Here is a 17,673-nt window from a genome sequence, read left to right on the forward strand (position 1 = left end):
ATATAAAAAATTACAAAATACAAATAATAACAAACATTACAGGTGAGGAAATGTGAAGACATTTTAATTCCCTCAGTTGAACAGAAGCAGGAAGATAAGTAAAAATTGCATATACTGGTATAAGAGACTATGTGTTTGATGTTCTGCTGTTGAATGTTATAATTTACATGAAACTTTAAAACAATAAAAATGTAAATGTTTTTATTTCCTAATCTTCGATCAATGTGTCAGTTGAATCTTTTCTTAATATATTAGCTTGAGAAGAGTTCTCAGACTCAATTTATTACATGAATTTTTGTAAACTGAAGATCTGTTTTTGGTTTCTTAAACTAAAATTGCAACATAAAGTATTCAGTACATGGAGCTAAACATGTTTTATATTAAAAACATTATTTTATTTTCTCATTGTAAAAATAATACATCTTATTGTCATATTTGGAAAAATCAACAACACATAAAGAAGAAACAAAAAAATCAAACCTATAATTCTACCACTCAGAGGTTAACATATTGCTCCATTTATTGTATTTTTTTTAAATTATACTACTGTCATAACACCATTATAAAATATAACAATAATCAAAGTTTGGACATGCCTGTCAGTTTAAATTAATCAATAAATGGAATTTAATGAAGGGATGACTTAGAGAGGTGTGGGGAGCTAATGAACCAACAGAAGGTGGTAAATTATCCAGGGAGTAGCAAAACAGGGAGTGCTTTCACCCCTAGGCATGAAGGGACAAATGGTGGACATTGTGTTACCAGAACCCTGAAAGACAGTAGTCTTGGAAGAAGAGCCACTGGATTAAAAAACTGTGTCCATAGAGAACGGGGCCACTGCTGTCATCATGATGCAGAAGAAAAAATTGGAACAGAATACCCAATCTCTCTGTCCTTCCCACTTATGTTGCTGCCCGGTGCTCCCCATTGCTGTACCCCATGAGAAGCAGAGAGCCAGAGAACCTAGATGATGCAGTCCATAAAGGTCAGACCCAAGCACAGAGAAAGGCAGACAGATTGGAACTAAGCTCCCCAAAAGAAGACTATCTAGCAGGGAGCTGCATATGAAAACTGGATAACACCTACAACCATTTCTATAGATTCTTTGATAGCCATACAAGATGGCAATTCTTTCCAAATTAACAGAAGCTTAAATTGTTGGTGGAATACCATGACGAAACAGAGGGAACTGATATACGTTAACAATAAAATGCCATAAAATTTGTGACATATAGTTTGACATATATGATCTGTTAATGCAAGGTATAAACCAAATATTTTTTTTGACTTACAAATATAAAATATCAGTGCCCTGAAGTGTCTTGTACATAATATGTGCTCTATGTTAGTTGAAAGAACACATTTGTTAAAACAATAATATTTTTTTATAATTTTAATGTAAAGAACTTGATTTTTAAGTTGCAGGAAATGTAATTCATTAAAAGATATTTAAAAAACAAAACAAAATTATGTTAACGTGACTTTGGGGCATTTGTGATTCTCTTAACTGTGTCCTGCCATCACAGCAAACCTGGAAGCTCTACACCCAAACCAACTTTCATTAAAACCTATTCATTCAACATTTATTTGGAATGTCTCTGAATTTGAAAACACTTAGTCATCATTTTGTTTAATAAGAGCAAAATATATAACAAATCAGATTTATGCCCATTATTTATATTTGAAAAAGTTTAGCCTCTTCCAAAATCATTGTGAAATCAACGTAGTAGACAGCCATGGTAGTGAGTGAAATAATGTTAGTGGGTAATACCAACTAGATCTCCTCTATTTCACAATACATTTATCATGAGAAGACTTCGACTCTAAACTGGGAAGAAATCTTTTATGTGTAAATGTTACCTTTCACAAACTCATCACACTCTCTGTGGAAATTTACTAGCATAAATTAAAAAAGACAGGTTTCCACATTCTGGATTGGGCATGTTTTTATCCCAGAAGGCTTTAGATCTCATTCCCCTTCTTTTTAGTTTAAGATGTGGCAATAGCATTATCAATTATATTGTGGCTACAATTTTCAACTTCTGGAAATTCTAAATTAGTTACCCAGCTGTCTTCGTCTCCTTTATTTTCTCTTTTATTTATTATGGCCCTATGTAACTCAGACTTGAATTTTATTTTTAACAAGGGTCATAAGAACAATGGCCATATTTTTCCTGTAGCTCAATGTGAAAGCACTTTTCTCTTATTCGTTTTGCAGTGGCATATCAAATTACATGGAATTGGCAAAAATCAACATGATTTTGTGAAGAGCAAATCCTGCCAAACTAATTTCTTTCTTTTCTTTTCTTTTTTTTTTTTTTTCCACCAACTACAGACTCTGGCAGATGGTATAGCAATGATCACCTCTACAAAACATCATCTGTGTCTACTTACTGGTATATATATCATGTGTTTTTAAACAAACTATGGTGCTCAGGTCTGAAGTGGAATCATGAAAGGAATGCTTCCTCTTCCCTTGTTGCACTCCTGAATGCTGATCTCAGCATAAAAGTGTAAATGAGACTGGAACTGGTTATTGAATGTACCGAGTACACACAGATTGTACATCATACCTGTCTCCAGAAAAACAGGAAAATGAAATTCCACCTGGTCTAGAAATCAAGTGACCTGGTGCTACCAGGATTTCTCCAAATTGTAAAAAACGATATCACTGTACTTCTACATTAAAGGACCACCCCCATCATTAAAAATTTTTTTTTTAATTTATTTAAAATTTTTCCAAGACCCATCAGCTCCAAGTCAAGAAGTTGTTTCAATCTAGTTGTGGAGGGCACAGCTCACACTGGCCTATGCGGGGATAGAACCAGCAACTCTGGTGTTATGAGCATCGCAATCTAACCAACTGAGCTAACTAACCGCCCCCATAAGCCCCCCATCTTGACAAATACTACAAAAAAACTGGCTGCTAAGAAGTGATGAAGACATTGAAATTCACCAAACAATTCCTGTATATTTCGAAGACAATCTTTCAGTGACATCTAATGTTTCCCGAATTTGTGAGAAGCTCTAACCACATGCCTGAGCTGCAAATGTCAGTCCAAAATTTTATCTAAGGTGTTTTGTCCAATATGAGAACTTCCGGTTTACTTCCTTTTCTTTTGTCCATTCAGTGAATACACATTTTAAGTATTTTGGGGCTATAAAGATAAATGTTTCCTTTTGACCTATGAACCCTTAGGGAACTTATGGTCAGGTAGGAAATACAGATCCACTGATTAGTCTAAAACAGTGCAATGAATGATATGTGATATTTGCGGGAGAAACAAAGTTCAGTTTTAAAGGAACTTCAAGAAAGTCTTGACAGAAAGTTACTTTTGACCCAGGCCTTGAAGGAAAAGTAGATGTTCAATGGGGGAGACGTACAGGGAATTTCAGGTGGAAGGACAACAGAAGCAACATATCAAAGTATAGAAGAGTATGATGTGTTTAGGGAGTAACGAATAGCTTTGCATGGCTAAAGAACAGTTTCTGCTGGGTGGACAATGTTGAGAAATGAAAGTTAACGTCATGTTGGGAAGAAACTCAAATATCGTACTAAAGAACTAGCCTTTATCGTATAGGCAATAGAATTCAATTGAACCTAAAAAAAAAAAAAGAAAGAAAATCAAGGGAATGATATCATATATCTCTTTTAAAAAGAAAATTCCAGTGGCACTGTAGTGAGGGGAATGGAAAGGGATGAGACTGCAGACAGAGAAACCACATAGGAGGTTCTCCACTGAAGTTTTATAGCTTCAACTTGTGCTGCTCTTCTTTGTTGCAAGTTTACCACTGACTTTCTTGAATTTTGTTGACAGACAGGTTATAAACACTACCACCAATCTAGTATCTTGTTCATGTTGCCCTCTGTTGGCAGAAAGGAAGAGAAATGACTGTTTAGGGTACTATTTCACATTTCATTTGCAGACCAACCATATTTCAGTTTCCCTGAAATAATGTTTGTTATGTTTGGTGATGTAAAAAGACATGCCAGCATCGTATTACAAATATATATGTATACCACCAGTGAGGTTTTCAATCATTCTGTCCACATTATTAAACACAACTACATACAAAGTTTTCTCCTTACTTGAATTCAAGTCAGTCATCAATTCTACTACAACCATATGCCAATAACTGTGCAAGATGAGACGACACAGAAAATAATTTTTAAAAGTTCATAATATAAGAATAAACATAAAATAAAAATAGCATTAGTGTGTCAATGCATAAATATTAACATGTGTTATACAAAATACTCTGATAAATACAGCTAATTTACATTTGTGTCTTGAATACTTGTTACATATCTTAATATATTCAGTAATAATCACATTAACAAAACTACAGCATATTTATATAAGTCGACTTGTAAGAATATTTGTCACTGCCAGAAAATCAGATACTACAAATAAACACAAAAGAGATAAAAGAAAGGAAAAATAAAAATTAAAAATTAATTTCACCCATAATCTCATCTACTTAGTTGCTTCCAAATTATCACACACACAAATCTCATATGCACATGTTTTGCTTCTTCATTTCTGATTTGGTTAGGACTTCCAGTACTATGTTGAATAAGAGTGATAAGAATAAGAAGGCACCCTTGTTTTCTCTCTGATCTTAGAGGAAAAGCTTTCAATCTCTTACCACTGACTATTGTGTTAGCTGTGGACTTGTAATATATGGCCTTTATTATATTGAGGTATGTTTCTTCTATACCCAATTTATGGAGAGATTTTATCATGACAAGATACTGAGTTGTGTGAAATGCCTTTTCTGCATCTATCAAGATGGTTGTCTGATTTTTTATCTTTCATTCTATTAATGTGGTAAATCACATTTATTGATTTGCGTATGTTAAACCATCCTTGCATCTCAGGGATAAATCCCACTTGATGATGGTCTATGATTCTTTTAATGTTTTTTTTTTTATTGTGGGAAAATATAAATAATATAAAAATTACCATTTTTAACTATTTTTAAGTATACACTTCAGTGGCATTAAGTGCATGCACATTGTTGTATCATCACTACTATCATCTCTAGAACTTTTTCATCACCCCAAACTGAAAACTCTGTATCCATTGCACAATAACTCTCTCTTCCTTCCTTCCCCTAGCCATGGGTAACCACTATTCTACTTTCTGCCTCTATGAAGTTAACTATTCTAGGTACCTCATATAAATGGAATCATACAATATTTGTCCTTTTGTGTCTGGTTTATTTCATTTTGCATAATGTCTCAATGTTCATCCATGTTGTAGCATGTATCAGAATTCTGTATTAGGAGTATGAAAGCCCAGCTCCCTTGTCTCAACCTGGGACAAACTCTGACGTGTAACTAACATCTCAGAGTTCCCTTGTGGGATCAGGCTGAAGCTACCCTCAGAAGTACTTTGCCTGAAGTCACACCTTTGCTTGGCTTCTCCCCCTTCCTTATCCTGTTTCTCACACTCCACATTATTTTCTCCAGGGAGCACTTGCTTAATATCACTTACACTAAAATCCTCATCTCAAAATCTGCTTCCAGGGAATTCAACCTAAGTCATCTTAAGACATCAAGAAACAACTTGTATCCAGAATATTTATTTTTAAAAAAATATTTCAAAAAATAGGAAAATGCAAACTATCTAATAGAAAAAAGGGCTAAAGCCTTGAACAGATACTTTATAAAAGAGCATATCCAAGTGATCAATAAACATATGAAAAGGTACATTACTTCATTAATCATCAGGGAAATGCAAATTGAAATCACAGTTATATACCACTACACACCCACCTGAAAGAGGAAAATGAAATTACCAAGTGTTGGTGAGGATGTGGAGCAAACAGAGTTCTCATATTACTGGTGGGAGTATAAATTGATACTTTGGAAAACTGTTTGGCGGCATGTATTAAAACCAAATGTGCATATCCCATAATATAGTAATTCCACTTCTAAGCAAATATGCAACAGAATTGTATGTCTGTGTATACCAAAAATATGTACTAGAATGTTTATGGTGGCTCTATTTGTAATAGCCCCAAAATGAACTACCCATAAAGCCCATCAACAGTATAATGGATACATAAATAGGAAGCTACACAGCATGAAGAACAAATGATCTACACAGAACAATATAGTTTTCTTGCAATATAATGTTCAGTGAAAGAAGCCAGATACAAATGAGTGCATATTGTATAATTCCATTGGTATTAGGAACTAAAATAGGTGAAAATATCTTTATTGTTAGAAGTAGGATAGTGGTTAGTTGCCACTGTGCTAAGTGCTTTACATATGCGTATACATCTCATTTAATCTTCATGAAAACACAATAGTAGGTAATATTTTTACCTGCATTTAATAGAAGAGAGAGCTATAAAAAGGTTGAGTAATGTTGTTAATTATTTATTAAGTATTAGAGCCAAGATTTGGATCCAAGGAGTCTGACTCCAGAATTCAATTTCTTGACCACTATGCACATCCTATTAATAAAACTTAAGGAAGCTAGCACATTACAAATCAATCTCATCCAGTATAGATAGAAGTAATAGTCTAACCAAAGAGATTTAAAGTACATGTAAAATCTTTAAAAATAAAACTAGAAGGAAATATTAATGACTTTTTATTCCGTCTCAGAATGAAAGAGAACTCTGACAGTACAAGTGTCCAATATCCAGCTGCATCAGTCACATATATTCCCTCTCTCAGCATGGCAGGAACCAGGTTCAAAAGGAAATTGTAGCTGTATATATTTTTTTCTCAGGGGTCATTCTTGGCTTGTCTGCCTTCCTCCCTGTTTGAACTCTCTTTGCATTGCCTGCTCTATCAGACAGATCAGCTTTATATTACAGCTTCCTCTTCTCATTGTCTTGTCTGAATTTGGCATCCTGACCCTAGACTATTGGTCTTGGCACCACTGACTCGGGAACTCCATAGGAAACTGCCCTGGTAATTATCCTCTTGGCTTCATTTACCACAGCCTCATGCCCACTTCCAGCCCAGGAACTCGGGTCTCTACCTTGCCTCTTAGGCCTCCATATGTCCAAGGCAGGAGTTTGTGGTCAAAGAGTAATGAAAATCACACATGCAAACAAAGAAGAGATGGATATATATGACTAAACAGGTGCAAAACTTGTATTCTTTAAGACAACATAGAATTCTATGATTCTATATACACATATGTCCATGCAAATATACAATGATTGATTTTTAAGTTGCTAACATTCCTTAGTACTTAATTTTTGCCCCACATTATTCGTTTTTCTACAAACTTATATTTTGAAAAAAATTCAAACCTACGGGAAACTTTCAAGAACAGTACAATGAACACTCACATACATACCCTTTACCTATATTCAGCAATCAAGAATTGAATTTTCCCACCAGATTTAAATATTTATTGTCTCTACCCAAAAACACTCATGTACATTTTGAATCTTGCTGTATGTGATATGTTTCAGGGGTCCCATGACCACCCACCTTTGGTGATTCACTAGGATTTATGACCCAACATCAGGTTATACTCATGGCTAAGGTGGGTTATACTCACAGCAAAGGGTACAGAGCAAAAACAGCAGGAAAATGATATTTATTGGGCAGAATCCAAAGAGATCAGATACAGGCTTCAAGTCCTTCCCCGTTAAGTGCCGCAGAGGATGTGCTTTCTCTCCTGCAGAAGACATGTACAGAATGTCTCTACTCAAGGGAATCAGTTCAAGTGTCGGGGTCCAAGGCTTTTATGGAGGTCTAGTCACATGGGCACATTCTGGTACGTGACCGTTCATGGCAACTGAAACTCAGGACCCTAACAATGAAACCAGTGCACTCCAGCAATCCTGATGCTTGTGCAAAGCAATTCTGACAATCTGGTGAAGCATGGCCCATTGCTCCAGGTGTTTACAACAAAATCATCAAAATTAATATAAAGACCCCCCAAAGGATCACATACCCAGGGGTTTCAGGCTTCCTTAGAGATATGCAAGAAGAGGGCTACCGGAACTACTGTATTAACTCCTCACACCATTCCTTTCCTCATGCTGTTCCTGTCATTTGAACTGCCTTTCCCAGAAGCTTAGCTCAAGTTGCACGTTCTCTCCAGCAGCTGCACAAGGCCCTCCCTGGAGCAGTTACTTCCTAAACATGTGCTCAGTGGAGGAATCTACAGAGAAGCCTCCCTAGATCTACTCAATCCAGTGGTCTCTTCCTTGTCACTGAATTTTCCATTTATTTTACAACTAATCACATAATGTCTAGAGATATCTTTTATTATCTGATATTGTCATTAAAATTTTCAAATTTATATTTTCTCCTTAACCAGATGTTAAATTATGATTGTGTCTTAGGCCACTTTATATTCTGCTGCTTCTAGAACAGAGTATTGGTGGTAACATACACTTAATTAATATTTGTTGATGCTGATGAATCACTTGTTCAAAACATATTTTCCAACAATTTCATTTTTCATTAATATATGAATACTAGGGAGTGAATTATGCAGCTTTGGCTAGCCCATATACTGAAAGGAGTTTGCCCTAGAACTAAGTGATGTAAGAAAATTTAAACCTTCCAGAGTTATTAAAAAAATAGTTAAAAAGCAAAACAAACTTTTACAGAATCTATGTTACACAGAAGAAAAGCCTTAGCTGCATTAATTATTAGAGAGAGCACATATTATATGGCATTGAATAACAATAACAGAGTATAGAATTCTAGAAATGAAAGTAACCGGAGAAGTTCCTGTTGATGACTTAAAAAAAATTGATGAAGACAATGAGATGATTTCAACCACCTAATGTGTGGGTTTGAGGTTTAGGTGAAAGAATACATTACAATCCTGGAGGTCTATTAAATTGGCTTATTGCTGCACATAATGACCCAGACAAGAGAGGCCTGTGTATCACATACGTCCCCATCCTTAATACAAGTCCTGTTGCTTGGGCAGTTGCACAAGCCACCAGGAGAATGCTCATAACTATTAGGATGGTGCTTCTTATACTTTAGGGTGCACCAGAAGCATGTGGAGGTCTTGTAAAACACAGATTGCTGGCCCAGCTCCCAGAATTTCTGATTCAGTAGGTCTAGGGTAGGGCCAAATAATTTACATTTTAAACAAGTTCCCAGGTGATGCTGATGCTGCAGGTCCAGGTACCACACTTTGAGTATCAAGGTACTATATCATTCATGTACACACAACAGTCTATATTGTCAGTATACTAACTGCAATTCTCAGCAACCAGCCAGGTCACCATTAAATAGCACTCACCGTTCCACCTTTATTTTGTCTTACTCACTTACCTGAGACCACTATCTTTCAAATATGAACAGTAACAGATATTTTTTGCTGCAATAGCACTCCTATCCAGAAAATATTCAATAATAGACTTTCATGCCAGAAAATTCCTAATAAGTACATCAAAGTGTTACTGTTAACACTTAAAATTACAACTGATACCATTTGTCCATGTTTAATTGACAAAGCTATAAATTAGTCATCATAATATAATAGTCACATATCATACCACAATTTATTATTGTCTAAATACTGTTCTTGCCATTTGTTCTCTGTTTCTCTTTGAAGCTTCTTAGTAACTGAGAGAAGTGGAAAAATAATGGTGTCCACATTGCGTGTGGTCACTTTTTGGCCTGGTACGTTATGCTTGACAGACACTATGTGGGGTGAGCTATTACCAGCAATCTGTTCATTCTACCCTCTAGTTAGCCCAGCAAATAGGACATGTTCCAACTAGGCTGTAGGTCTCCTTGAGAGCTAAGTACTACATATGGCATTTGTTGAATCATTTTATTGTCCAAAAGACAGAGAGATATTTATTAGGAGCATCATTCACCTGGAAAATCCAGGAGCTCCTTACCTATAGACAGTGATTAAATGTGCAACAGACCGTTTTTCCAAATTCAATTAATTTCAGTAAAAGGAAATTTATATTGGTTACGGTATTCACTGTGATAGTCTATTGCTTTCAGATCAATTAATATTGATCCATACCTGCTTATAAAAATCTTCAAACTTCCATTTTAACGGTATCACTTTGGGGAAAAAAAAATCCCAGAAAGTTCTTATGCCAGCTGTTCTACATGGTCTCTTCTACTGAAAAACAGAAGGTGGGTCAAAGTTTATGTGCTACAAAATCTTCAGCCATAGAAAGCTTTAATTTTTTGTTTTGTTTTTCCATAACATCCAAGTTAACACATACCAGCCAAAGAAAAGCAGGGGAAGGAGAACAGGAAGGGTGGGGGAGGCTGTGGCAACTCTAGTTTTGGGTCCGTAGTTCGTCTCCACCCTTTCTTTTGATAAGAGCCCTCTCCTCCCAATACAAAGAACAGAGAAAGTGACCCAGAGTTAGACAGGGTACTCTAACTTCCCACCAGAGGGGTTATCCAGGGATTATTATTCATAGCAGGTGACACAAATTGAGGTAATCAAGTCTTTTTCCATCAGGCTCTGGCATCACAGAGCTAGATGGCAGTAAAGCTAGAGGGACTTGCATGCTTGTGGAAAGTCTTATCGGAAATAGAAGAAAAATGAGGCTAAACACAGAGAAATAGACCTGTGAGGAGAAACACAAAGCAGAGGGAGAGAGAGAAAGAGAAAGTGAGATGAGACGAGCTTTCAATATCCTTCTGAGTCCCTGGGTCCAGAGTGCCCAGCGTCAGATCGTTCCCTATTCTCACCAGCACCACGATCCACTAAATTCTGCTCTTTGCCTAAATTGATTGAGCAGGATTTCTGCCCCTTGACTAATAGTAAGGCATATTCTATTTTATCAATTTCTGAGTCATGGCAACTATTTTTAAAATTAATCTCACTTTCACCCCTATGAGGAAAAACAATACTGTGGGAAATAAAATTGGATTTAAACATTATTAGTTAAAGGTGTCTGATATTTTATCTGCAGTTTGCTTGAAATAGTTTGACATATATGTGTGTGTAAATTAATGTACATCCCAGGGACAAAGGATGTAATACTTTTAACAGCTTGATCAGGGGTCCACACCCCAGGCAGAGATGACTAGTTAGCAATCCAAGGATCCTGATCTGTAGTCCATCCCTCAAAAGAGGTTAGTGCAGCACTGTACACATCACTACCTGAACCTGCACCATAAGAGATTTTTTTTAATCTCTAAAAAAATGAGCATTTTTGAGCATTATTCAAAATAGACTGTACGTACTGCACAGGTACTTCCACTTTGCACATATTGAATATAAGAATCTGGAAGCCCAGAAACTTAATAGCCTTGAAGGGAGCACCCAAAGTCTAGTTCTAACTTGCTTACTTGCATGTCACCTTGCTTAATACAGAATTCTTTTACTTGAGCTGATTGGAAGGTTAGCTCATCCTCCATCAGAATACAGTTATGTTGGCATCCAAATGAATCTTCCACGCAGGGTACCAAGAACAGAAAGTGTGCAGTTCATGGAGGTTATAGGAACCATCTGTATGACTACTCTATTTGGCCTAGTTGCTAATATATGTTTGTATCTGTGGAAAGATTATCAAAATTTCACACAAACATTCAGAAAGTATTCATCCTGGTTTAGTAATTTTAAAATCTAAATTAAAACCAGGTCAATTTAACTCTTAAATGAGCAAAACATTAAGATAGTTTCATAGATTAGAGAGGGTGCGGTGGAATGCGTACTCTTGTTTATTGCTGTTGGCATGGTACATTGATACATTCTCTTTGAAAAGTAATTTGGCAAGTTCCATCAAGAACCAGAAAATTGTTTGATTTTGTAATTTTGATTCAGTGACCTTTAATTCAGTAATATTGCTTCTGGGAATCAATCCAAAGAAAATAAACCATAATATATTATAACTCATATAAATGTATATATAGTCATATATATACACACATACATATGTATAAATATATATATATATATATATATATATATATATATAATATTAAAGCACTGAAAACAATCTAAATGTCTAAAAATAGAGTATTGGTTAAGTAAATATGGAATATTTACTATGGAATATTATAAAGCAATTTAAATGACTAATTATTCATTCATACAAAATTAGTTGCCAAGTTGTCCCCAAAGGTTTACATTAATTTGCACTCTTCCCAGCATTGTACCTGTACCTTCAATGACAATGAACATTATCATTAAAAAAAACTCAAACTGGTATCTATGTTGTTTTATATATTATTTTAACAGTGGAAAAATGCTAAAATTATGTTTTTTAAAAGATTATGTCGATTAGGGAGGGATGTATACAAGGTGCAATGGGTGCATATCAGTGCTTGTATTTCTTTTAGTTCCTATAATTGTATGTGGCTTAAATTTTGAATTGGGTTAATTCAAGGTAGCTTTTGCCCCTAAAAAGAACTATTCATTGAAGGCCTGATGGTATCTTACGTGTTTTCCTCTTAACTCCATATATTTGATTCACTTAATCCTGATTGCCCACCAAGGACAAATTTCTCATATGTGAATATTTGTATTCATCTAACTAAGGAATCATTACCCAAAATATATCTTGAGACTTTAAAATGTTTCACTATTTAGGCCCAGTAATTATATTTCTGAAAATAAATGCTAGGGCTATAATCTAAAATGGTTACAGTATTTCAAAATTATCTAATAATAGAGGATATTTAGGAAAATTATATTTATAATATGGTTTAAGAACATGGGAAATGTTATAATGTTAAATAGAAAGTATATTATGCTTGAATACTTACTATGATCATAACTGTGTCAAATAAGCATTTAAATACCGCAAAAACGCTAAAATGCTAACCTAGTTATATTTGAAGCATAGCAAAATACTTTTCTTTTTTTCTTTCTACTTATCTGTATTTCCAAATTTCATTTACAGTATGTATTACTTTTATATTTAGAAAAATAAAAATACGTAAAAACTATTTCAGTTGAAATGAACAGAAACACAAGTCAAATTAATTTAAGCCGAAAAGGCAGAGTAGTGGAAGGGAGAGGGAGAAAGAGGGAGAGAGAAGTTCATGGAGGGGGTTTGGCTGCAGGCCCAGGTAGAAATTATATCATCAGGTCTCTCCCTTTCACGCTCCCCTAATATCTCAGCTCAGCCTCCTCTGTGTACTGACCTCATTTTCTTCCATCTTTCAGGCTGCCAGAGAAGTAGGTTGCCCACAGCTCTAGGCTTACATCGTCAGCTTTAGGAATCCCAGTGGCAAGAGACCTCTCTCCCTCACTGTCTACATGTCCCTTGCAGAGAAGGGCTCCTTGCTTGGGCCACATGCCCACTCCTATACCAATCATGTTGTCTGAGGAATAGAGTATTAAGATTGGGTGGTCTTGTGACATGTGCCCATAACTGTTCCAGAAGAGAGGATCTGGTGCTGGAAGAGAGAAAGCATGATGACCAGCCACGTTAAGAAAGATAATGGGCAGTGCAGTATGCAGTGTGCATACTGCACATACTTCACTGTTATCCATGGTTTGGCTTTTTCGAATGTGCAATTCCAAAAATGTCCCATACTGAATTTAATACCACACCTCCATGTACAGTTCGTCTCCCAGAAAGACAACCTAAAGTCTTGTCCAGTGACCACATTGTCTTAACGTCTGTGAACTCTGGGCCGTATGCTTTCCTCGTAGTCAGATGAAAATGGAGCTCCTCCTAGTCCTGAAGTGCCAGTATCATCTAAATTGCTTTGCTTCTCTTGCAGTGAAGTAAATGTTTTAGTGATTCAATCTTGCTGCCCCTAGGTCTACACATGTGAGAAGCGAGTCTCCCTCACCCATCATATTTCAGGGTGGCACTTCATTAGCCACCAACTTCTTGTGGGCCGGATTGTGGAGCCTGGGTGTTGCCTTAGGCTTTGAACATTCACAGGCTTGTTTTCAAGTTGGGATTTTCCCGCAATATGACTTCAGCTGGCTTTTTATCAAATTTATACCTGGGGATTCCATAAACTAGGTACCAATACCAGAAATCTTACCCACCTCACAGTTTGTTTCTTAGCAACAGATCTCAGCTTTGCTCCTTCTATAGGCTCTCAATTTACAGTCTTCCATAATGGTTAACTGTCCCTAGGCTGTCCTCCACTGGGCAGTGTTTTGCCACAGGCGTGATTTCTAATTATATTTGGCAAGGAATAGCACAGCTGTTTAAGAGAAAGGGATAAGGGACCTAATTTTTTTATCAAGTCTCTGGTGTGTTTCCTGCCTCCCTCCTTTGTATTAATTTTTCATTGGAACATAGAGTTCAGCTTTTTCAAATCAGTAATAATTATTATTTAACCCTCAGTGCTCCTGGATTGCTAGCTAGAGGCAGAAAGGGCCTTCCAGTAAGCTGCTGCCTTTCTGATTTCCGACAGGTGAGACTGAATTCAAGCTTGTCCTTTCCTCTTAGCTCAGCAGGGTTTCTTTCTAGCATCTCCATGTTTGCATCATCCCACTTTGTCAGTATGTCCAGAGAAATGGGGTACCACGTTCAAATGGCCTGGGTCCATGCCAAGGTAGACTACAAGTGACTATTTAATGTTTATTTTTGAAAGAATTTATAGTACTTCATATTAAAATCATTGAATCTAAAATTGAAAATGTGTGAGTAAAAAGATTCTTAGGATCACACCCTCATGTTTAAAAATTGCAAGGTGATCTCAAATAGAATGAGAAAGAATCAGAACCAGAAAATAAGGAAAACAGAAGACTTTGGCACCCAGCCTTCACACCATCGTAAATGCAAGAGTCAGTCCTATGAATATTCAGTGGCTGACTGCCTTAGCTTTCCTCAACATGCAGCTTCCTAACACTTGACAGGCAGAGTCCAAATTTCAAAAGCACTTTTAGACGGTGCATCAATCAGTGCTCTATCCATCATGCTCATCTACATACATGTTTTTATAACATAATCTATTTCTAAAATCTCATTTCTAGGTTTATATTAGCACTTAGTGAATCCAAATATTCACAACCTAAAGGGTTTTCCCTCCAGTCAAGATCTTTCTGCCAGTTTCGAACCTCCTCACCCAGAAACTCTCTAGGTTCCCAGCCTTTTCAATTTTGAGTCTTGGTTCTGTCGTGTTTTTTCCCATAGTCTCAAATCCAATCCAGATCCCTGGAATTGTCGGCCTGGCCCCCTTATTCATGGAGATAGATTGGAACATACAACTTTTACATTCGGCTAAATTGTTTTAAGTTTAAAAAAATAAACTTTTTATTTCAGAGTAATTTTAGGTTTACAGAAAAACTGCGAAGACAGTACAGAGTCCCTGCATCTCCTTCATCCAGTGTCTCCAAATGTTAACATTTTACCTAGCTAGAATGCATTTGTCAAGACTAGAAAGTCAACTATGGCACATTACTATTAACTAAACTACAGGCTTTATACGGATTTCCCCGGTTTTTCACTAATGTTCTTTTTCTATTCCAGGATCCAATCCAGGATAGCACATTGTATTTAATCTGCTAAAGTTTAAAACAAATCATTTTGAAGTCATTTCCAATTAAACTATGACAATTGTTAAGAATGTGGCATTTTAATATTTAAGATAAACTATTCATTAGCAAAAACAACACAAGTTGTCAAGATGTCACATTCTGTGATTGATTATAAGCTCCTCTGAGGAAGAGTCTCTATTATTTGTTTGCACATTTTACCTATATATACCGTGTTTCCCCGAAAATAAGACCTAGCCAGACAATCAGTTCTAATGCGTCTTTTGGAGCAAAAATTAATATAAGACCCGGTCAAAAAAATGTTACTCAAAATTGAAAAGGCTGGGAACCTAGAGAGTTTCTGGGTGAGGAGGTTTGAAACTGGCAGAAAGATCTTCACTTATTGTAAAATAAGACCGGGTCTTATATAATCTAATCTAATCTAATCTAATCTAATCTAATCTAATCTAATCTAATCTAATCTAATGTAATATAATATAATACCAGGTCTTATTTTACTATAAGAGTGGGTCTTATATTAATTTTTGCTCCGAAAGACGCATCAGAGCTGATTGTCCGGCTAGGTCTTATTTTGGGGGAAACACACGGTAGTTTCATACCTTCTCTACAGGATGTAGTTTTTACAGCAATAAGAGTTGAGAGAACAAGAAAATTCAAAGCATTCGCACTTTTAGTGAAAAACAATTTCATTCTTCCTAAGGTAATTAGTAGAGTTAGGATTTTAATCCAGTGACATACTATAGAGGTAGTGGGAATACAATTAATGAATACATTACAGGTCTAATCTAATCACCACAGTTTAAGCCATAGAAACCACAAAAGACCACAGAAACAATTCTTATCCAACCAGCTTCACTGGGGAAAAGGACACTTGCCACCAAAGCCAAGAGCTCTCTCTAGGAAAAGAAAGCTCTCTCTAGGAGTAACATCCGGAGTCATGTAGGGGAAAATGAAAGTTCCTTTGCAATTTTAAAGAGAGATTAATAGAGACTATCTTGATCTCATTTAAAAAATTTTACATTTGTCTTTCATTTTAAGAGAACAATATTATAACAAAAGAGCGCTAAAGAATTCTACTTGAAATCAATTCAAGAATTTAACCAATCCAAGAAAAATACAGAACTTTGTTAAGTATATATTCCATCTAGCTCCTGACACAATAGTTATCTTCAGGTGCTGTCATCAATCATAGCAGGACATGTAAATTTCCTGTAGTAGTCTCTTTCTCTATCCCAGAAAAACAAAATTCAAAACTGATCTTAATTAGTCTGTAAAACCCAAAGAAAGCGAAGGCAGATGAGAAAAGCAACAAGAAACTGTTGTTAGTCTATACATAAAGAAGGCAGAGATGAAGATATTATGTATTTAGGTTTTCATTTAACAATTTGTTTTCTGGAGGAGTAAGAAATATGGTAATTTAGCTAATTATTTTTAGAAAGAAATAAAAACTGAATATTTACATAGTACCTACTGCTTCCCAATCACTTGCTCATATATAATATATTGATTGAATAGTTAATGGGGGACATACTTCAGGCATATCTGCCATGGGTCCTGGCACAACGTAGACAATGTCTAATCATCCTCTGAAGCCACTTCAAATGTAACCTCCTATGTGAAGTTTTCTGATTGCCTCCAGCACCTCCATGAAGGAAGAATCTGTACTCTTTTCCTCTGTGCTCTCAAGATACATAACCAATTTTACTTCCATGACAGCACATATCGCATTGTCACCTCTTTTAGCATCCTATTCAACTTTTTATCTTCATAGGGAAGTGCAAGTGTCATGGATTGTATTGTGTCCCCTCCCCAAATTCATATGTACCTCAAATTCAGTACCTCAAAATGTGAAAGTATTTGGAGATGGAGTCTTTAAAGAGGTGACTGAGTTAAAATGAGGCTGTTGGGGTGTGCCATAATCCAATCTGACTGGTGTAAGATTAATCAGGAGAGAGCACCTGAGGAGACAGCAAGAAGGCTGCCATCTGCAAGCCAAGGAGAGGCCTCAGAAGAAACCAAACCTGCTGATGCCTTGATCTTGGACTTCCAGCTTCCAGAACTATGAGAAAATTAATTTCTGTTTAAGTCATCCCGTCTGTGGTATTTTGTTACGGCAGCCCTAGCAAACTAATACAGACGATCACAGGTAAATGACATATGGTCTAAGTGCTTAAAAAATGGTATTTATTATGTAGAATCTGAGGTTATTATGTATACACTATACCTGTGGTATCTAGATTATTTATGCATATGCTTAGCAAGGTTTAGGAATTTA

The sequence above is a fragment of the Rhinolophus sinicus genome, linkage group LG05 (genome assembly GCF_036562045.2).
Source record: "Rhinolophus sinicus isolate RSC01 linkage group LG05, ASM3656204v1, whole genome shotgun sequence".
Classification (NCBI taxonomy): Eukaryota; Metazoa; Chordata; class Mammalia; order Chiroptera; family Rhinolophidae; genus Rhinolophus; species Rhinolophus sinicus.